Source organism: Crocodylus porosus, unplaced genomic scaffold (assembly GCF_001723895.1).
Source record: "Crocodylus porosus isolate Cpor-Errol unplaced genomic scaffold, CroPor_comp1, whole genome shotgun sequence".
NCBI classification, from domain to species: Eukaryota; Metazoa; Chordata; order Crocodylia; family Crocodylidae; genus Crocodylus; species Crocodylus porosus.
The window spans coordinates 8,781,364-8,799,091 of NW_017728929.1; the positions used below are offsets into that span (position 1 = coordinate 8,781,364).

Sequence of the window (17,728 nt, forward strand, 5' to 3'; positions counted from 1 at the left end):
TGGCTCCATCCCATGCCTGCCTGCCCACCAGCTAGGCAGCATCTGCCCCAGCCCCTACCCTACTCCCTCCCTTACTGCAGGGGGCATTGATCTGCCCCCCACCCATTCCACCACAACAGGCTTACCAGCTGCACACAGCTGTATCAGAAATCTGGTATCAGCCGATATGCCTCCTTAAAAAAAAAAAAAAAAAAAAATCGGTGCACCCCTGCTAACCACCCCTCTCTGCTCAGCTGCCTTAGTACTACTCTCTTCTTGCACACTTTTTCACTCAAGTAAGAGAAAACACTTACTGAACATCTAATCACTTTCTGAACATCTGAAGTGCAAACTCTGACCTCATTCTTGTTTAGGCTATTCAGACACTGAAGGCCATCTCTGAATATATGTGCTGATCACAGAACTTGCAGTTTATATTTTTATTAAATACTTTTATAAAGATAAGAAATGTTATACTCCAACTACAAAGTTTATAGTGTGCCTTATTTTACTATTATAATGCTAGTAGAAATGATTTACTTTTAAAAACTTGTTTCTGATCTGACATTCTTACACACTTTAATTTTGTTACAAAAAACAGGATATAAATTACAGTAGCCATTTCAAAAGAGTTACGCAGAGTTAGACATCTGTATTATACATGGCAGTACCCTCACGGCCCATAAAACACCAGCTTTGGCAGTTACCCACAACCAGTGTTTCTCCACTGTACTTATGAGAGGGTGACCTACATTGCTGGCCATGTACCAGGATTCCTATACCAGAGACCGTGGCACTCATGCATATCATGGGAAAACAAAAAACAACTACAACCCACTCAGCAGCTTTATCATAGTGTCAAAATGCTATATGCATGGCACCTACTGTAAGGGGAAATTCAGACTGCATAATCCTTGTCAGGATTCTTCTACTCATAGTATAAAGTGCCTAACACAGAAAACCCATCTCAAAGCTTTTCTCTGCTTTATGTATTAAAGCAATATAGCTGACACTACACAGACTAAGGAATAAAAGAGTATGAAAGAAAAAGGAAAATCAACACATTTTTCATTACTGAGAATTTCATAGGGCAGTAACAGCTGTTCTAGTAGGCTAGGAAATGTGTTCAGTCTTGCTAAATCGAAACATTTTCTGCGGAGGAAGACAGGTTTTTATCACCAGTTTCAACTAAAATTCCTGAAGAAAAACTGACTTTTCTAGTTAGAATATTTTTGTAACTCTAGACACCTAATCTCTCACTTCCTGGGCCTACAGAAGTTTGAACCACCACACATGCAAAAGAATATGTCTGCCACCAGTTACTTCACCAGAAAGGTACACAACGGAAGTACTCCCATCATTCACAACAAAATCTCAGGCAGGAAACAAAATCCTCCAAGTTGCATCTAAACTGCATCAGGACAAAACACTGTATGGCAATAGTGTACCAAAGACTTAAATATCAAGAGTGATAAAGGAAAAAGAATGCTTGTGCAAATGATTTTTAAAAGCCTGTATCTTACTATTGCAGGGAAATAAGATTAACACAAACAAGCCATGACCATTTTGTTCTCCCTTCTCGTTCCCCTTCTGACCCAATCCAATTTTCCATAAGAAATTAAGAAAAGCCAAAACATAGCAACTCTGCATCCCAGTGCTCCTGTATACTTCAGAAGGGCATCTAGGGACAGTGCTAAGAGTGTGCTAATGACAGGCAGACTTGCTATCTCAGCAGCCACACTTAAGGCTATAAAACATCAGTCCAAATGGCACAAGCTGCCAGGGGCAGTATACACCAAGTCAATTCTGCAGCTTGAAATAAACTCCAGGTTCTAAAAGCAGTTCCCATTTAATTCCCATGCAAAGAGAGATAACCATACAATGCTACAAGTGAGAGACAAAAAGTGGAGAATTCATCCTTTCAAGGCAAAATATGCAAAAATGAAGGAAAAGTGAGTTAAAAAGAGTGAGATACCAGAGCTGTAATCCAGAGTCCCTTCATCCACTTGCAACAAAAAGCACCCAAACCATTTTCAAGCTTTTCTATCTTCATAAACTGGTTGGATGAATAGCTATCTGGGGAGTTCAGGGAATGACCAGACAAAACACATCAAGACTTCCTAACCAACCTCTCAACCAGACCCACAACGCTTTCAGGTAAATTGGGAATAAATCTCAGTATGTGAAAGAAGGTGTGTTCATAAAAGTAATTAGTTAGTAGCATTGTCTTGGCCCAGCAATCAATACTAGGAGATGGCAAGGCGAGGGAGGGCTGTGTTTTGGTGCCACGCTGTATCACAAGATTCCACCCAACAGTTCCATCAATTCATTTCCATCTGGACACAAGGAACAGAGGCTGGGAAAAATGCTGGTTTGTGGCATATAGCATAGAGGAGAGAACTACAACTCAGATTTGTTTACTTAAAATGGATTTGAACAGAGATGTCTTAACACCCCAACCTTGAAGATCACTTAAATACTACATCTGTAGTTGCTAGGTAGCTTTCTTCAACAGCAACCTTGATTATTTATCCCATCTCCTAAGCTGATTTACAAACCAGATCCAGGCCTACAGTGTGAAGCATTTCCAGGTAAAGCCAGAGTTGCATTTGTTTTCATTGACAATATAGCAACATTAATAGTGCTGTAATACTACCTAATTATTTTTTGGTATTTAGATGTCTAAGTTCTCTGTTATGCTATTGCCACACTTCCTCTGGTACCAGCCTTGCCCTCCCCTAGCTCCTATGGGTGGGCAGGGAAGGTTTTGAAAACTCCCCTGGAGGTAAAGATAAACTGGGGGGGGGGAGGGGGGAATTATCAACCTATAGCAACTGGTTACTACTACATCATCTGCCATTACTCGCATTTCCCTCAAAGTAGAAAAAAATTAATCTGGTTTATCATATGAATATCCTGGCTGCATGGATCACAAATCTACTTGCTGCAAAGAATACATAACCAACTGACACTGGATGAGGGAGGGGAATAAAAGTCCTGGGAATCCTGTACCCATAGCCCAAGGGCCTCTCGAGCAAAAAGGAGACTAGGCCAAAAGTTTTCTACCATATACATTTCCATACTTTATCCTTTTAAGTTTAAATCTGGGATGCTGTCAGAGAGATTTATTGCAACTTGTTTTTGAGTGCCAGTACTTCATGCAAAGCTGGCCACTTTCAAACTAATATTTAATCTAATGTAAACATTTGCATTTATTTCCTAAGAGCTCCCATGGAAAAAGGTACTAGTATTTTGTTCAAGAGACCTACAAATGCTAAAGCAGTCTGTGTACCTTACATCTCATCTGCTGGCTAAAATATGTCCAACTCAACAATTCAGAAACATGTTTTGAACTGAAAGTGGGCATAGGAGTGATTGAAACTGGAAAGAGAAAATGTTTACATCTATTCACAGAGAACTGGACTAATACTTAAACTCTCTTGGTAGAGGACTTTCAGCAAAATTTTCAAACCAGGGGGACAAGTTCCTATATAAGCACAACTTTGGAGAGTCACAACCTCCCTTCACTGGACGTTTTAACAGCAGGTTATACCTATGATTCTCAACCAGTGCTACAAAGCACACTGGGGTACCATGACAACTGTTTAAGGGTGCCACACAATATTAGCGCCGTTAGGTGTTCAAATGCCTAACAATGATTCAGAGAAGACCAAAAATGTCAAACAGAAGCCCATAATGTCAAAACATTCTGACTTGTGGTCTGAATTCTTTGCAATAGAAGAATTGCTTTGTTATTTTTCCATGTTCAAGAAATGAGCAAAAGCTAAGAGCTGGAGTTTTCCAAGGCGTGACTTGGGTCTCAAGGTTTCTGCCAGCCCTAATTTCTATGATTCCATATTCAGACACCCAACTAAAACAGCAGTGATTTTCAACAGTGTAGAACATGAAAGCCATAAACAATCTGAAAAGCAGGCCACTTGGCTGTATAAATATGCATTTAGGTACCTAATTTTAAATCACCTTGGTTTGATATCTGTGACCTATCACTTCACTACCAAGATAAAAGGAAGCATCGTGAAGATTGTGTTTCATCTTAAAATGAATATCCTGGCAAATCAGTTTAACTTGCACCCAGAAAGCATCTGGAACTGCAATTTTTATTTCTTTTTAAGGTGGAAGCTGACCCTCCACGATTGTTTTTCTTTAAGAATTCCTTCTCCCAACTCTTCCCCAAAAAAGGCTGTGTTGGAAGCCCAGCAGCATTTCCTCCACACTAATCGTATTCAGTCTCCCAAGGGCAAATGTAATAGATGAGACAAGGAGGTGCACCCTTTTATTAAAAGCATGTCTACCTAGGAGGCTTACCAGTCTGTCATACCAAATTACCAAGGAATGCTCATGCACTACTCCCTCCCTCTTAAGATGACTTATTCCATTACAGAGGTGCACTGCATGTCCAAAGCAGTAGAATACAGAAGGATGGTCTTGTTTATTAAGACTAACAACAGTGGCAGGAGATTCAAGACAAGTAGGTTTAATCCCAAGCCCTCACAGACTTCCTGCATGACCTTGCACAAGTCGCTCATTCTTTGTGCCTCAGTTCCTCATCTACAAAATGGGGATAATACAGTCCAGTTATGAAACCATAATGGTAATGTGTGGCCTTAAAATGTACGCATCTATTTGTAAATTCACTGAAATCATGTCTTGGCCAAGAAAATCTAACTGGCCATGTACAGGGATTTCTTTCTTTTTGCAAAGATTAAGTCTCTAACTAATTTATCTGCAATATGACTTTTTGGTTGTAAACTGGGTATAAATTAAATATAACCTTAGAACTTGCACAAATAGACCCTTTGCTGCTCATATTCCTATTTTTTTTGCTAAGCAAAAGAGTTGCCATTCCAGCTACTCAGACTCTGTAAGCAGCAGTGAACTAGTCAAGAACAGCATTATTTCCATGTGGTTCTGAGCCTTCCCAAGCAACTGCTGAAGCAAAAATTAACTCAAATGATTAACAGATAAATCCCCCAAAAACAGGGCCCAGAAGTACAGAGTAGCACATAACCTTCTCTTGCACAAGTCATTTAACTCTAACATGGGGACAATAAGAAAAAACTTTTCTCCCCTTTTTTCTGTCAGCTAGACAGACATAACATTTTGAGTACAAACACCTACAAATACCTAGAGGCTCATCCTAAAAGACAGTTCCTATCAGGGTACAAGGTCAAACCTTGGTTTAAAAAGTCACAGCCACTGCCCTTATACAGTAGTAAGAAAGTAAATGGAACCTGGAGTTCAGAGCACTGCCCTTGTACTTCACTGATAGATATTTTTGTTCCACTTGTAGTATCACCTTGCCCAGTAAACAGCTGAAGAACAAACCCAAGTGTCTGGAAATGTATTCAAGCCCCATTGGGGACTGCAGAAAACATGATGGTAGGTGTACTGGTAACCATGGCAAGTAAGCTTAATACCTGGCCTTATGGATAGTAGGTAAAACCCTCAAGCTCTGAACCAGATTTACAGCCAATCAAATGTTAAAGTGTTAAGCAGAAAAAGATGGAGAGATCCTGAGCTCAGAGATAGGAAACCCTGGAGGCAATGTGCTCAATGCAGATAAGGAAGAGGAACAGCTTTTAGCTCCTTCTGGCTAGATCTGGGGGAAGTTCTGTTCATCTCTCCCATTTAGGCAGGGATGGTCAATACGATCCATTCTGATGGGAAAGGAAGTAAAAGAGAAACAACTGAAATCACTATTGGCTTGATAAAGACTCATCCTCATTAAAAAATACATCCAGAATTTCTCTTCTATTTAAAGATGTTTTATCACAGTTCAAACACAAGGACACGCCTATTCAACTTACCTCTGTGGTCCTAGAGCTCATCAACTGCCAACATAAGCCATGCTGTCCACAACAGCACCCGAAGAACTCTACGTCAGTCCTGTTTTTTCGTATGAGAGTTTGAGATTTGATTTGACGTTTGCCATCCAGATTCAGAGCAAAAATATCAAAGTGCTAATTCTACATGAACTATAATTTGACAAATTCAGATATCAACTGAACAATTTTCTTTCAGTAATTTCAAAGTATTTCATTTCAACTAGACCTTGTAATCCTTACTTTTAGTATGAGTAAAATTTCAAAACATCAAAGATGCATTTAAACCAATTCTTTCTGCAAATATAGTTTCAATAAATCAACATTTTCAAACCAAAAAACATTTTAGTGAGTGCCCAACGAGTTAATTCCAAGTTTAAGTCATTGCAAACTAAGCTCCTTGTAGTATATCTTTAAAACAAGGATAAACCATTCTGCATCAGCCACCAACACCAGGGAGGTGTAGAAGAAAAGCGATTTTTCCGTAAGTTGGTTGCCCCACCCTCTAACGTGCGTACTTCCAGGGACTTTTTCAAGTGAAAGTCTTAGAGGGCAAAACAATTAGCAAAAATATGCACCCTTCCAGAAACAGCTCCATTTCTTTCATGCACCTGAGTACAGTATTTCCGTTAGGAAAAGAACATTAAATAAGGCAAGAGGATATTAGGAAGAAGGAAGTCTTCCCTATGGCAAAAAAATAGATTTCTGAAATAAGCCCCAATACACTGGACCAGATGTCTTAACCATGGTGACTTGCCCCATCAAAAACCTCTGAAACCATATCTGCTGACAGTTGCAAGCTAGTGGGTGTGTTTAAACTTGTGGTTGCACAGTGAGTCAGACATTTATGCAGTACCCTCACCTTAACAGGAAGGAAAAAATTTCAGAAACATTTAGAAACTGCATCACTAAAACATCATCCAGCTGCCCTTATTCTTGCTCACTTTAGCAGTCATTGCAGGAGAAAAAGACTCTGTATTATATCAAATTATAACTAACACCATAATATACCATTTTTTAAAATGTATTTCAGTCTGTCAAAAACACTTCCTGGTCCCCTACTTTCAACCACATTTGATCAAAATTATTTAGATAAACCTGACAAATAAAACATTTGATCATACAATGAAATATTGACTATGCTTGCATGTACTTATTATTAGGATGACAGGCAATTTCAGAAAGCCCCAAGAAAAACAGAGATGCTAACTGTAAAACATTAACTCAATACTGTTTATCAAATGCCAGCCCACAAGTCACTAACAGAACATATCAAATTCTTCAAATAACCAACAAAATATCAAATCTGAAATATGCAACTGGTAGTCCAAACATCAAATGTGAAAGATCAGACCCATGTGTTCTGGCTTGCTTCAAAGCAAACATACCATCAATACCTTTCCCTTTCCGGAGGGGATCTCTAACTTGTGAATGGATTTAACCATTGTCATTCTATGAAGTCACATTACTATTGTTATGACTTTAGGAGCCATAGCCAGAACCACTGAGGTAGGGAGCTCAATGTACTAGGCAATGTACAAACATCTAAGTCACAAACCATATCCCACAAGGCTTACATTAGACAAGCCAAGTACTAAGGGTACAGGGAGAGAGAAGCTAGCTAGCTTATCAAATGTCACAGACGTAACAAAGGCTCCCAAGTCCCTGCCGTGCCCTATTTCTTCAACCACACTAAGACCAAGGTATTTTTTTCCCCATTAATTGCCATCACCTGTATTTCAGATTGACATTGAACACCAGCAGTAACTCTGCATTTGCTTTGCCAGGTTCCCAGGCCATGTACCTGTAATAAGTATAAAATATATCTTATGACAGAAGTACATGCAGAGAAAGAACACAGCTGCCTTCATTAGCTCGTGGACATAAGAACTGCTCTGATTCAAGAATCAAACATAACAACAGTTTGTTGGTAACAGACAACTGCTAATTTTCCAGGACAATATATTATATTTCAATAACAAGCCAATACCTACCATTCACGTATGTAACCCTGAGTAAACCTGCCTCCGCAAAAGAAAAGTTTGGCAGGCCCTGTAGATAAAGTCAACCAGAAGCTATAAAGGATCTTCTGGAATAAAATACCTGAAAGGGAGGAGAGCATTTATCTATACCCATTCATGACAAGCATGCTTTAAAATGTATTTTGTGACAAGGAACAATAAGAGACTCCCAAGCTACTCTCTTTTCAATCAAATCCCTTCAAGCACAGTTTTGCCCTGATGTTAATAAGTAGCAAGCTAATCATTTTTAAAAACTGAAAATCTGGGCATCAGCAACAGGACTACAAGGTTACCAAGTCCTTCATTTATCCTGTTTGTTAGCATCCAATGGCAAACTAACTCCATTAGATCCATTTTTTTAAAAGGAAAAAAATGGTCTATTTACTAACACAACCCTTGGAAATACATAATACGTTATCCACACAGGTGAACTGGTTACAATGCTTCTAAACACTGTAACAGATAACTAGCAATTTAAATAGGGTGTTTTCCTCCATGAACCTGAAAATACTTTATAAAGGTGATTAAATGCATTTACTTTAAAAGGAGCTTCAATATTCCACCCTACCTCAGACAAGTAGCCAATCTGCTAGGTCTAGAAAGAAAAAGGAAGCCTAGCCATCAATTGCTGGAGAATTTTTTCAATAAATTTCCTAGCTCTCTAACAGTTGCAAAGTGGGGGGTGTAAATATTGTTTAAAAAATCATCCATTTTTACTACCTCCAATGGAGCTAGTTTAGTGATCTCCAGCAGGAATAGCCCCAGCCCCTTATGCCAAGCCACTGGAAGGGAGCCAAGGGCACAAGGCAGCGGGCACAGCGGAGCCACTGCCCAGCTGCAGAGCCACAGCCTATCCTCACCCCCCTGAGCAGGGACAGGGGCTGTGGACTCTCTGTACCCAGATTCCACCACCACGGGGAGGGAGGTGCCCCCCACAGGGGCCAGGTAGGGCCTTCCCAAGACAGCAGCAAGACTCCTGGCCCCATGGTGCGTCTGTCCAGCCCCCCTGCAGTAGTGAGGCCCAGGTAGGACAACAGGCTCTCTGAACCTCCTACCGCTGTGCCCCAGACTTGAAAGGCTCCTCCATGCTGCCAGGCCAGGCTCCCCACAGCTTGCCCTGGAGGAGGGGGGTCCAGTCCCAGTGGGGCAGCCTCCAAGTGTGCTGTGTTCTTCCTTCTGAGGAGTGCCAGGCCCCACATCTCAGAGGAGCCTTCTTTGTCCAGTCTGCAATGATGGGAGGTGCTGGGAGCCCATCGCCTTGCCCAGGTCCTGCAGCTGCAGGGGGAGGGTGGCAGAACCACCACGGGACCGGGAGTCTGTTAATTATACAGCACTGCTTTCTGGGAACACAAGTACAAGAGTTAGTCAAAGGAGAAGAGGAACCAAGAGGACTGAAGAGGGGAAGGAGTACTGAAGACTTAATCCCCTCCCCCAGCCTCTACAGGAAGGATACAGAAGCAGAAGTGTACTTGCAACAAGATGCCTCAGAGGTGCTGGTGAGACAGGAAGTTTCTCCCTCAGCAGCAAGAGGTGATACTTGCCAGAAGCCAATACAAAATATGGAGAACACCAGCATGGTCTATAAAAGAGACTCCTAGCAAGAATCCCACTAATTTCTCCCTCTTCAACAGGAAAAGACAAGTACAATAGTGCTGCTCAGGAACCTTGCTGGTAGAGACCCCTATCTTTGTATCAGCCTTTGGCAAGGAAGTGTGAAATTTTGAAAGCTAGATGATAAACCCACTGCCCAGCTGGAAGGACAAAGAAAGGATCTGTATAAGGATACAGCAGGTCAGATGAACAGCTGGGAACAGCAGTCACGTCTCCCCATGACAGGCTACACCAGTAAACTGAATACAGGCAGCAAAGGAACTGATCAGCATCTAGTTAAACTAGCATAATTAAGATTTGCTATGAAACTCTGCTTTAAGATATCAATTTTGAGCAATGTAAAGCCTTAAAGTTAAAACCTGAAAGGCTTAAAGATCAGTGCCACTCAATAAGGCAATGATCCACAATCTTCAACTAGTTCACTGACTGAACTAATATCATTTTAATGTCAGAACCTTTAGTACATCCTACTACTCTCACTAACGTGCAAGAATTAAGCATGCTTTCTTTCCATCATACAACAGAGATACAACTGACCCCACCCATACACACTTAAGTATTAGAAGTCCTTCACTCTGTAATGTTTGCACTGGCAATTTTTAATTGCAATTTATCAGCTCCCCTTGTTTATTGCACAGTAATATCTTCCAGACTCCACCAGACAACCACAGATTTGTTCTTGAGAATCCAACTCAGCCTATATTTCCAAGAAATGCCTTCTAGTTAAAACAGGAAAGGTTCAAAAGGACAGTTAGCTTTCTGTATCCTTTTGGAACCACCCTGTTGGTCCAAAGTGAGTCTGTTTTCACAAGGAAAAAGATGATTGAAATTGTTCACAGTAAGTTTCTAGACTGAATGACCTCTTGAATAAAAAGCCTCATGAGTGCCTCTCAATTTGTTTTTCCCCCTAATAGAACTGTCAACAGTATATTTCATTGACCTTAAAATATTTGTACAGTGCTAACCCAGTCGGTGGCACTTGACAAGACATGTATAACTATAGTTATTTGACTTCATATTTGCAGAACTCTGAAATACCTTGGAAGGAACTTGATAGAGGGGCTTGGAACAATCCTCAGCCATGCATTTCCCAATACGTCCAAACTATAAATCAATCTATCCAGACACTGCTCCACACAGCATCCGAGTCATCCTACAAAATGGCCTTTGCAAAAACTTGTTTACACACTTGAACCATTTCATACAAACTTCCTCCACTCTTCACAGGAGTCTGAGCTACTAATGAATATCAGGGATCTTTGACTTATGCCAGGGACCTCTCTTCTACACCAGCTCCATGCCCTACTATCCTTTTTTTCTCCCTACCTGTCCATTTCAATCAGACAAGACTATTTATAAGGTTTTGCTTGGGTCCCAGCCCAAGATCCCAACAGCTGGCATCTTCACACATGTAACTACTGGGCCAGGTTCTTCATTTCTGATATGGCCCTACAGTGAACTTTCTACCCAAAAGGTGACGATGAAGGCAGAGATGAAAAAAAATGAGACGGGAATGAGGCCAGACCAAACCAAAAATAGCTCTAAGTCAGACCTATGCAACCTCTCATACTCCTAAATAAATGAGACTGGCAGTAGCTAGAACCATACCTGTCATTGTCAATATTTACAAAGAAGTATTTTAAATGCACGTGTTTAAAAAAAAGCATATTATTTAAGGGCTGACATTTTAAACAGAGCAAAAGTCTACTCTCTTTTTTTTTTTTTTTTTTAAGGTAAGGATTCAGTCAGTGCCATAAAGCTTAATATTGCCATACATGGTAAAAGCACTAGTCTATGTAATTCACTCTCCCATTTCCTACAGAGACAATACCCACCTGTTCCAAAGGAAAAAACTCCCCAGAAGGGCATTTGCAAGATAACTGTATGCGTGCAGTTTCCTCCCAGCCAATCAGCTTCTACTCACTGTGGGTTAGCACTGCACAGAACAGCAAGCAGTTACAATACCAAGACTTCTGACGTGGTTGTGCCTTAGCACCCAAGATGTATTGGCTGACACTTGTACACTCAGGATATTATTCATTAAACCAACCAAGCTTTTTAACAAGCAAGCCTACACATAGCCTAGCTCAGAGTCAAGATCCATATGCACTTAAGGAGCCACAGAGAACATAACCAGCTGTTTCACAAGTGCACCCAAAAAAATGAAATACTCAAGTACAAGATGCTTTTCCTTCCTCTAAAAACAGGGCTGCCAAACATGACCCATGAAGCTGTTCTATCCAACTCTCTGGGCCACCAGAAAATGGGGAAAATGAGGATGTGGCTAGGGGGAATGGCCCACTGCAGAACCTGGGGCACTTGGCCATGGTGAACTTGGTGATCAAGCGGCAGGAGGCTGGACTAGGGCAGATACAGCCTTCTTACTCCTCCAACCACTCTGCTGTTCAACACTGCTGCATGCCCAGGCCAGAGCTGGAGCTGCCACCTTTGCAGGGGGCATGGAGCAGCATCAGTGGAGGAAGCAACCCCAGCTCTAGAACAGGGCATGTGTCAGGAGCTGGAGCTGCTGCTGCCATGTGTCCCAGGTCAGAGCCAGAGCTACTGCCACTGTGTACCCAGGGCTGGATCCAGCCTCCAGGGAGCCTCACAGCCTGGCCCCAGCCTAGAGCACAGGGGAGTTTGACCCCCTTCCTCTTTAATTAACCTTTAAAGACTTTACTCGTGCACAACTCAAGAAGAGTAGTTCTGGGGTTTCTGCACTGCTCTCCTCAATCAGTCATGCTAGACTGCGACAGAGGAATGACAGCCCTTTTAGCCCTAGGGAAAGGGTCAGCACCGTTGTCCAGCAGCACCAAAACAACCCAGGGCAGGTGAAGCACTGGCCACCCCGCAGCAACAGCCCAGCAACCAAGACCCTGCTCAGCAGGCAGCTCTGACCCACGGCCAGCACCTGCTCTACCACATCACCCAGATTTGAGGCCAAGTTCAATTCTCTAGTCCACGAGTGAAATAACTTCCGCGGCAGCTCAGCCTTAAGCGAACATCCCTGCCCGGCGCGGGAGGGCAGGGCAGGGGCCGCAGCCCTGAGCGGGAGCCGTTCAGCCAAGGCTTTCTCCCCCGCCACAAACTCCTCCCTCCCCTGTCCTAGCCCGGCAGCCGGGCAGCAGCCCCGGGCTCCACGCAGCGCTGGGCCGGGCAGTGGGGCAGGACACGGACACACGGACTCGGCCGGCACCCCGCAGTCGAAAGGAAGCGGAGCGGGGAGAGGGCGGCGGCGGTCTGGCACTGAGACGGCTCCAGGCCCGGCAGCGACCGCAGCTCTGGGGAGCCGTCCCGCACGTGTCCCGCCCGCACCTGCTGCAGCCGCGGGCACCCCGGGGGGGCTTCGCTCCACAGCCCCCCCGGCGACCCCGCTTTGTCCCGGTGCGGGAGAACCCCGCCCCCCGCGGGCCGTTGGGCGCACACGTGACTTCCCCCTCCCCCCCGGACAGGGACACGGGCAGGTGGGAGACCCCCGCTGACTCACCGGCAGCGCCCGGGGCTCCCGCTGCTCCCGCCTCCGGGAGGCCGCCGAGGGGGCGCTGGGGCAGGGCGGAAGCTTGCTGCAATGGCGGCGGCGGGACCCACCGAGGCGGCGGCGGCCGGAGGGGGAAGCGGAACCGCCGCGCGTGGCCACAGCCCGGGAGGGGAAGGGGCGGGGCCGGCCGCACGTCACGCGCGGGGCGGGAGGAACTACGGTTCCCGACGTGCAGTGGGGCTCGAGCAGCCTACAACTCCCAGTGTGCACCGCGCGGGGGGCGGGGGCCTTGGTGGGCGGAGGAGAAGGTAGGGGCGCAAGACCTGCTGGAGCTGGCAGCCTGTCACGTAAGCGGGGCCCCCGTCTCCCGTGATGTCACGGCCCGCGCCGCGTAGCCCCCGGCTGTGCCCGGGCATCTGCACGCCTGGGCCTGCCCGCCGTCCTTCGCAAGGCTGAGCCATGGCCAGGCCAGAGGATCGTGGGCCTTCTTGACGCCCAAAAATTGCAGTTTTCCCGTAGGAGCGAGAATAAGCGTCAAAGCCTAACCCGACCGGGGATTCCCTGCGGGGGGGGGGCGGCACAGCACTTCTCGCCCTGGCTCCTGGGCAGAGAGAAGGAAAAGACAGGCAGGGTTTCACACTGGCCCCCAAAGTGGACCCTGCGCTACCATCCCCCCTTAGCAAGCCCTGAGCATCAGGCAAGGGCATGCAGGTTGCAGGGATGCAAGTCAAGGACCCCAAAGTAACTGATAAGCCAGAGGAAGCAGCCAGCTGGTGATTGCAAAGCACCAGACCAGCAGCTGGCAATTTGGGGTCCAGTGATTCCCACCCAGGGGCAACCAGCAATTCTCTCCCATCAAGGGTGCCACATAATGTTAGCACGGTTAGGTGTGAGAACCTGTTCATCACATATCCCCGGAAAGGAGAAAGCCATGGTGTTAAAACCATTGTCACCCATTGTGGGCTTCAAATTCTTTGCAAGAGAAGAACTGCTCAGCTGCTTCTGCAGTCAGAAAACAAATGCAAACTAAGTTAGCATTTTCCAAAGGGTGCTACAAGCCAAGAAGGGTTGAGAAGCCCTGTCAGAGACCCATAGAGAGCTGACAGAGAGATGTAGGGACAAAGGGGGAGCTCTCTTCATCTAAATTTGTGTCTAAAACCAATGACTTCTGCCTTCCTGAATTTCCTTTGAAACTGGATAGGTTTCCTCAATACTTATTTTTGTTGATTCAAGCATATTTACACACTGTCCCCTTGGAATCCAGGCCATCTCTCTGAAATAAAAGACATGAGGTAGGTTGTTTATTCTGGGTTTGTGACGGTTATGAAAGGATGTCTGGAGCACCAGGTGGTCACATTTCAAATTCCTGCAGATATACTTCCCTCATCCTGCTTCTCGCCCTTAAGGTATTGGAAGAAACCAGCTCCTCTATCAGCATTGCTGAAGCTTAACCCTTGCATTGCCTGTTAGGGGCCTCAAGTGTGTAGACAACTGCTGGGCAGCTGACAGCTTGGTTTTTCATTCCTCTCTAAACCAACTAAAGGGTCTTGGGGGATGAGTGGAGGCTCAAACACTGGAAATGGCAGTAGTGTACCTGTTACCATCCTCCACTACTGAGGGGAAACCACCACATCTTCCTACTGCCTTTATGTGGCAACAGAAGCAGCAACAACCATTTAATCAGCGGCCTACTGGTCAAATCATGACTTGGCCAGGACCAGCATATGACCTTCCAGCCCACCCATGATTTGTAGGCCTATAAACCATGACAGGGGCCTGACTCTGGAAATTTTAACTGCACAGGTCTAGAAGCACAAAGTCTGCTTTATGTTTAGCTGACTTCCAGAACAGTTTTGAACAGCAGAGAGCACAACACTCTACTCAGCACTACTACTCCCTCTTCCCATTTCCCAAATTCCAAAGCAGCTGCCTTATTACTCCTTCACAAGTTGCCAGCAGATCAAGGGTAGTAATTATTCCCCTCTATTCAACAATGGTGAGGCCACATCTGAACTACTGTGTTCAGCTTTGTCTCTGCTCCCCTACAAAAAGGATGCACACAAATTAGTTCAGCAGGGAACAACAAAAATGGTTCGGGAGCTAGAGCTCTGAGGAGAGGATGAGGGAACTGGTTTTATTTAATATGGAGAAGAGAAGACTGAGAGGGGATTTAATAGCAGCCTTCAACTACCTGAAGGTGGTTGCAAAGAGGATGGAGCTGGACTGTTCTCAGTGGTGGCAGATGACAGAACAAGGAGCAATGGTCTCAAGTTGCAGCAAGGGAAGTTTAGGTTAGATGTTAGGAAAAACTCTCTCACTGGGAGGGTAATAAAGCACTGGAACAGGTGACCCAAAAAGGCTGTGGAATGTCCATCCTTAGGTTTTTAAGACTCAGCTAGACAAATTTTTGGCTGGGGATGGTCCTGCTTTGAGCAGGGTGTTGGACTAGATGACCTCCTATCATCCCTTCCACCCTTAATTTTGTATGATTTTATGATACGAGTCACCGCAGTTCTCCAGGTATCAGTCATAAAGGAAAACACTGGCACATTAGACATGCACAAAAACAAGAACTCCGTTTAACTTAAGGACAGCCTTTTTTATGAAGGCACAGGTCAACAACCTATGGCCCATGAGTTGCATCCAACCCAGAGTCACTTTATCCAGTCCATGGAGGTAGCATTCTGTACCATTCCAGCACCCAAGGAGGCTTAGCCCATGTTGTGGACAGGTGGTGGGGAGAAACATCAGGGAGAAATAGTGGCAGAGGCATCTGAGTTGGAAGTGCTGGCCTGCCTCTGACTCAAAATGAGTTTTGGCCTGCTGCTCTTAAAGTGCCATGGACTGCTTTACTAATGGAATATTTAAGAGTTGAGACATTTGGGGCACATCCACACATGCAGACATGCGCACTTGCACCAGCTCAGATAAAGAGTGGCACAAATTTGAGCCGGGGATTTTTGCCTCAGTGCACATGCCCAGACAAGCACTTTGGTGTGGGGGAAGTTGTGCCACTTGGGGTAAAATAACCCTGCCCAGCTCCTCCTGGATCTGCAGCCAGGGGCCAGCATGGAAGTGACCCAGTTCAATGGCACATGGGGCCCATGCCCACAGGACCCGGTCCAGTGTGGCAAGCAGTCCCCGTGAGTGGCACAGGGCCCCAGGTGACAGCCCGAGCAGTCTCAAACTGCCCAAAAGCGCACAGCACCAAGCCAGGCCGCACTCACATGATATGGGAGAGGCAGTGTGGATATCAGGCAGCCAGGGCCGAGCAGCACTGCCCCCTGCTGCCCTGCACCATGTGGGGAGGCTGTGCCACGAGGCTTCCAGTGCACCCAATCACCACTGCTGCTGCCAGTAAGCTGCAGGGGGGAGGGGCTCAGGCTGGGCGGGGGGCATGTGAGCCCTGCAGGGGGCAGGTGGGGGACCCACCCCTTCCGAGCTGCCCCCCAAATGGTCCCTTGCACCTCAGTAGTCCCCCCCACTGCTTTAGGCCCCTATACCCCCTACTTACCTAGAACATGGTCTGGGTCCAGGTCACAGCAGCCCGCACCTCTGTTTGTCCTGCACTCTGGCTGGCTATCAGAGCGTCTCTGTGGAAGAGCCAAGCTTTCAGTTGCCTGCCCCACTTTTTTTCCCCCAGGGTATTTTTTGATACCTGGATCTCCAAGTACCAAATTCTGACCCTGCACTGCAAATATGCAGTGCGCGGTATGTTTTTTTGGTCCCAGCGTGCCTCTTGCAGCATCTCAAACTGGTTTGGGACCTGTAAGAGGCATGTGCACACTCGGCTGGACACACCCTTTGAATCCAAAAATGCTACCATTATTAGTATTGTCCCCTAGCTACTAAACTTGCTTAAACCTTCTAAAGATTAACCCTGATACTAGTAGCATGTTGTTAATTCCGTAATTAAATTCCCATCTCTGCTAGAAATTCAGAAATAAAAAAAACTTTTTTGCTAAGAAAAGCAGAAGTGCTCCATTTCCCTCTGAGTAAACGTTGAAATAACTGCTATAACCATTAGAAAAGCTAAGAGGTATATCCAGTTGCATGCTACATATGCACCAATAAACCAGGATCTAACTAAACTGCAGTCAGGGGAGGATCCAGGGCGCATGGGGAGTGAGTGCAGTGGTGCAGTTGTACTCCCCTTTGATTTCTTCTCTATTCAAACTTTAAGACAAACTGTATAGGGGAGACAGCAGAATTTCTGTTCAGGCAGTACTGAGGGAGTCAAATGACTTCGTAGCTCACTACAGTGTACGTGAGTCCTACTAATCTATCTTCACTCCACAAGCACTAGTGAACCTCTCTCCTTTTAAATGGTCTTGATGTTCCATTAATCAAGTTATCCTTCCTTCTGCAATGTTGCTGTCTGTTAATTATTCATGGTAATCTTGGTCTTCTATTTCATATGCCTGCAGACCATTTTTAGTTTTAGCTAAAACCCTTAAGTCAGATGTAGAAATATTGCTTAGGTGAACACTAACTCAGGTGTGGAAATGACTGACAATGAAGTGTTGGCTAAACTATCAAGAAGCTCAAGGTTACATTTTGTTTAACAAATCTGAATAAGATGTACAGTTAATTATAATGACTACAAGACTAATAAAACATAATTTTTGGACTATTTTGGCCTAGCTCATTTTGTTTTTTAAACTTAATATATAAGCTTTCATATTAGTATATGTTCTAAAAATGTTATATTTGTTTTTGCTTTAATCTGTCTTTAATATAGCACTGGGTCTGCAGCATATATCTTTTAGTTTCTCTTTAACTGGAAAAAATACCTA

The 17,728-nt window shown here is 44.8% G+C and overlaps 1 protein-coding gene across 2 annotated transcripts in view; it reads right to left on the minus strand.

The window, feature by feature from the left end:
• Positions 1–13,101, minus strand: part of PAK2 (p21 (RAC1) activated kinase 2) — a 67,124-nt gene extending 54,023 nt beyond the window's left edge. Inside the window, exon 1 of one of the 2 annotated variants that reach the window (XM_019542979.1) lies at positions 13,043–13,101. The gene's annotated coding sequence lies outside the window, so the exon portion shown is untranslated. The other variant, XM_019542978.1, reaches the window with a different exon arrangement.
• Between the last annotated feature and the right edge of the window lie 4,627 nt (positions 13,102–17,728).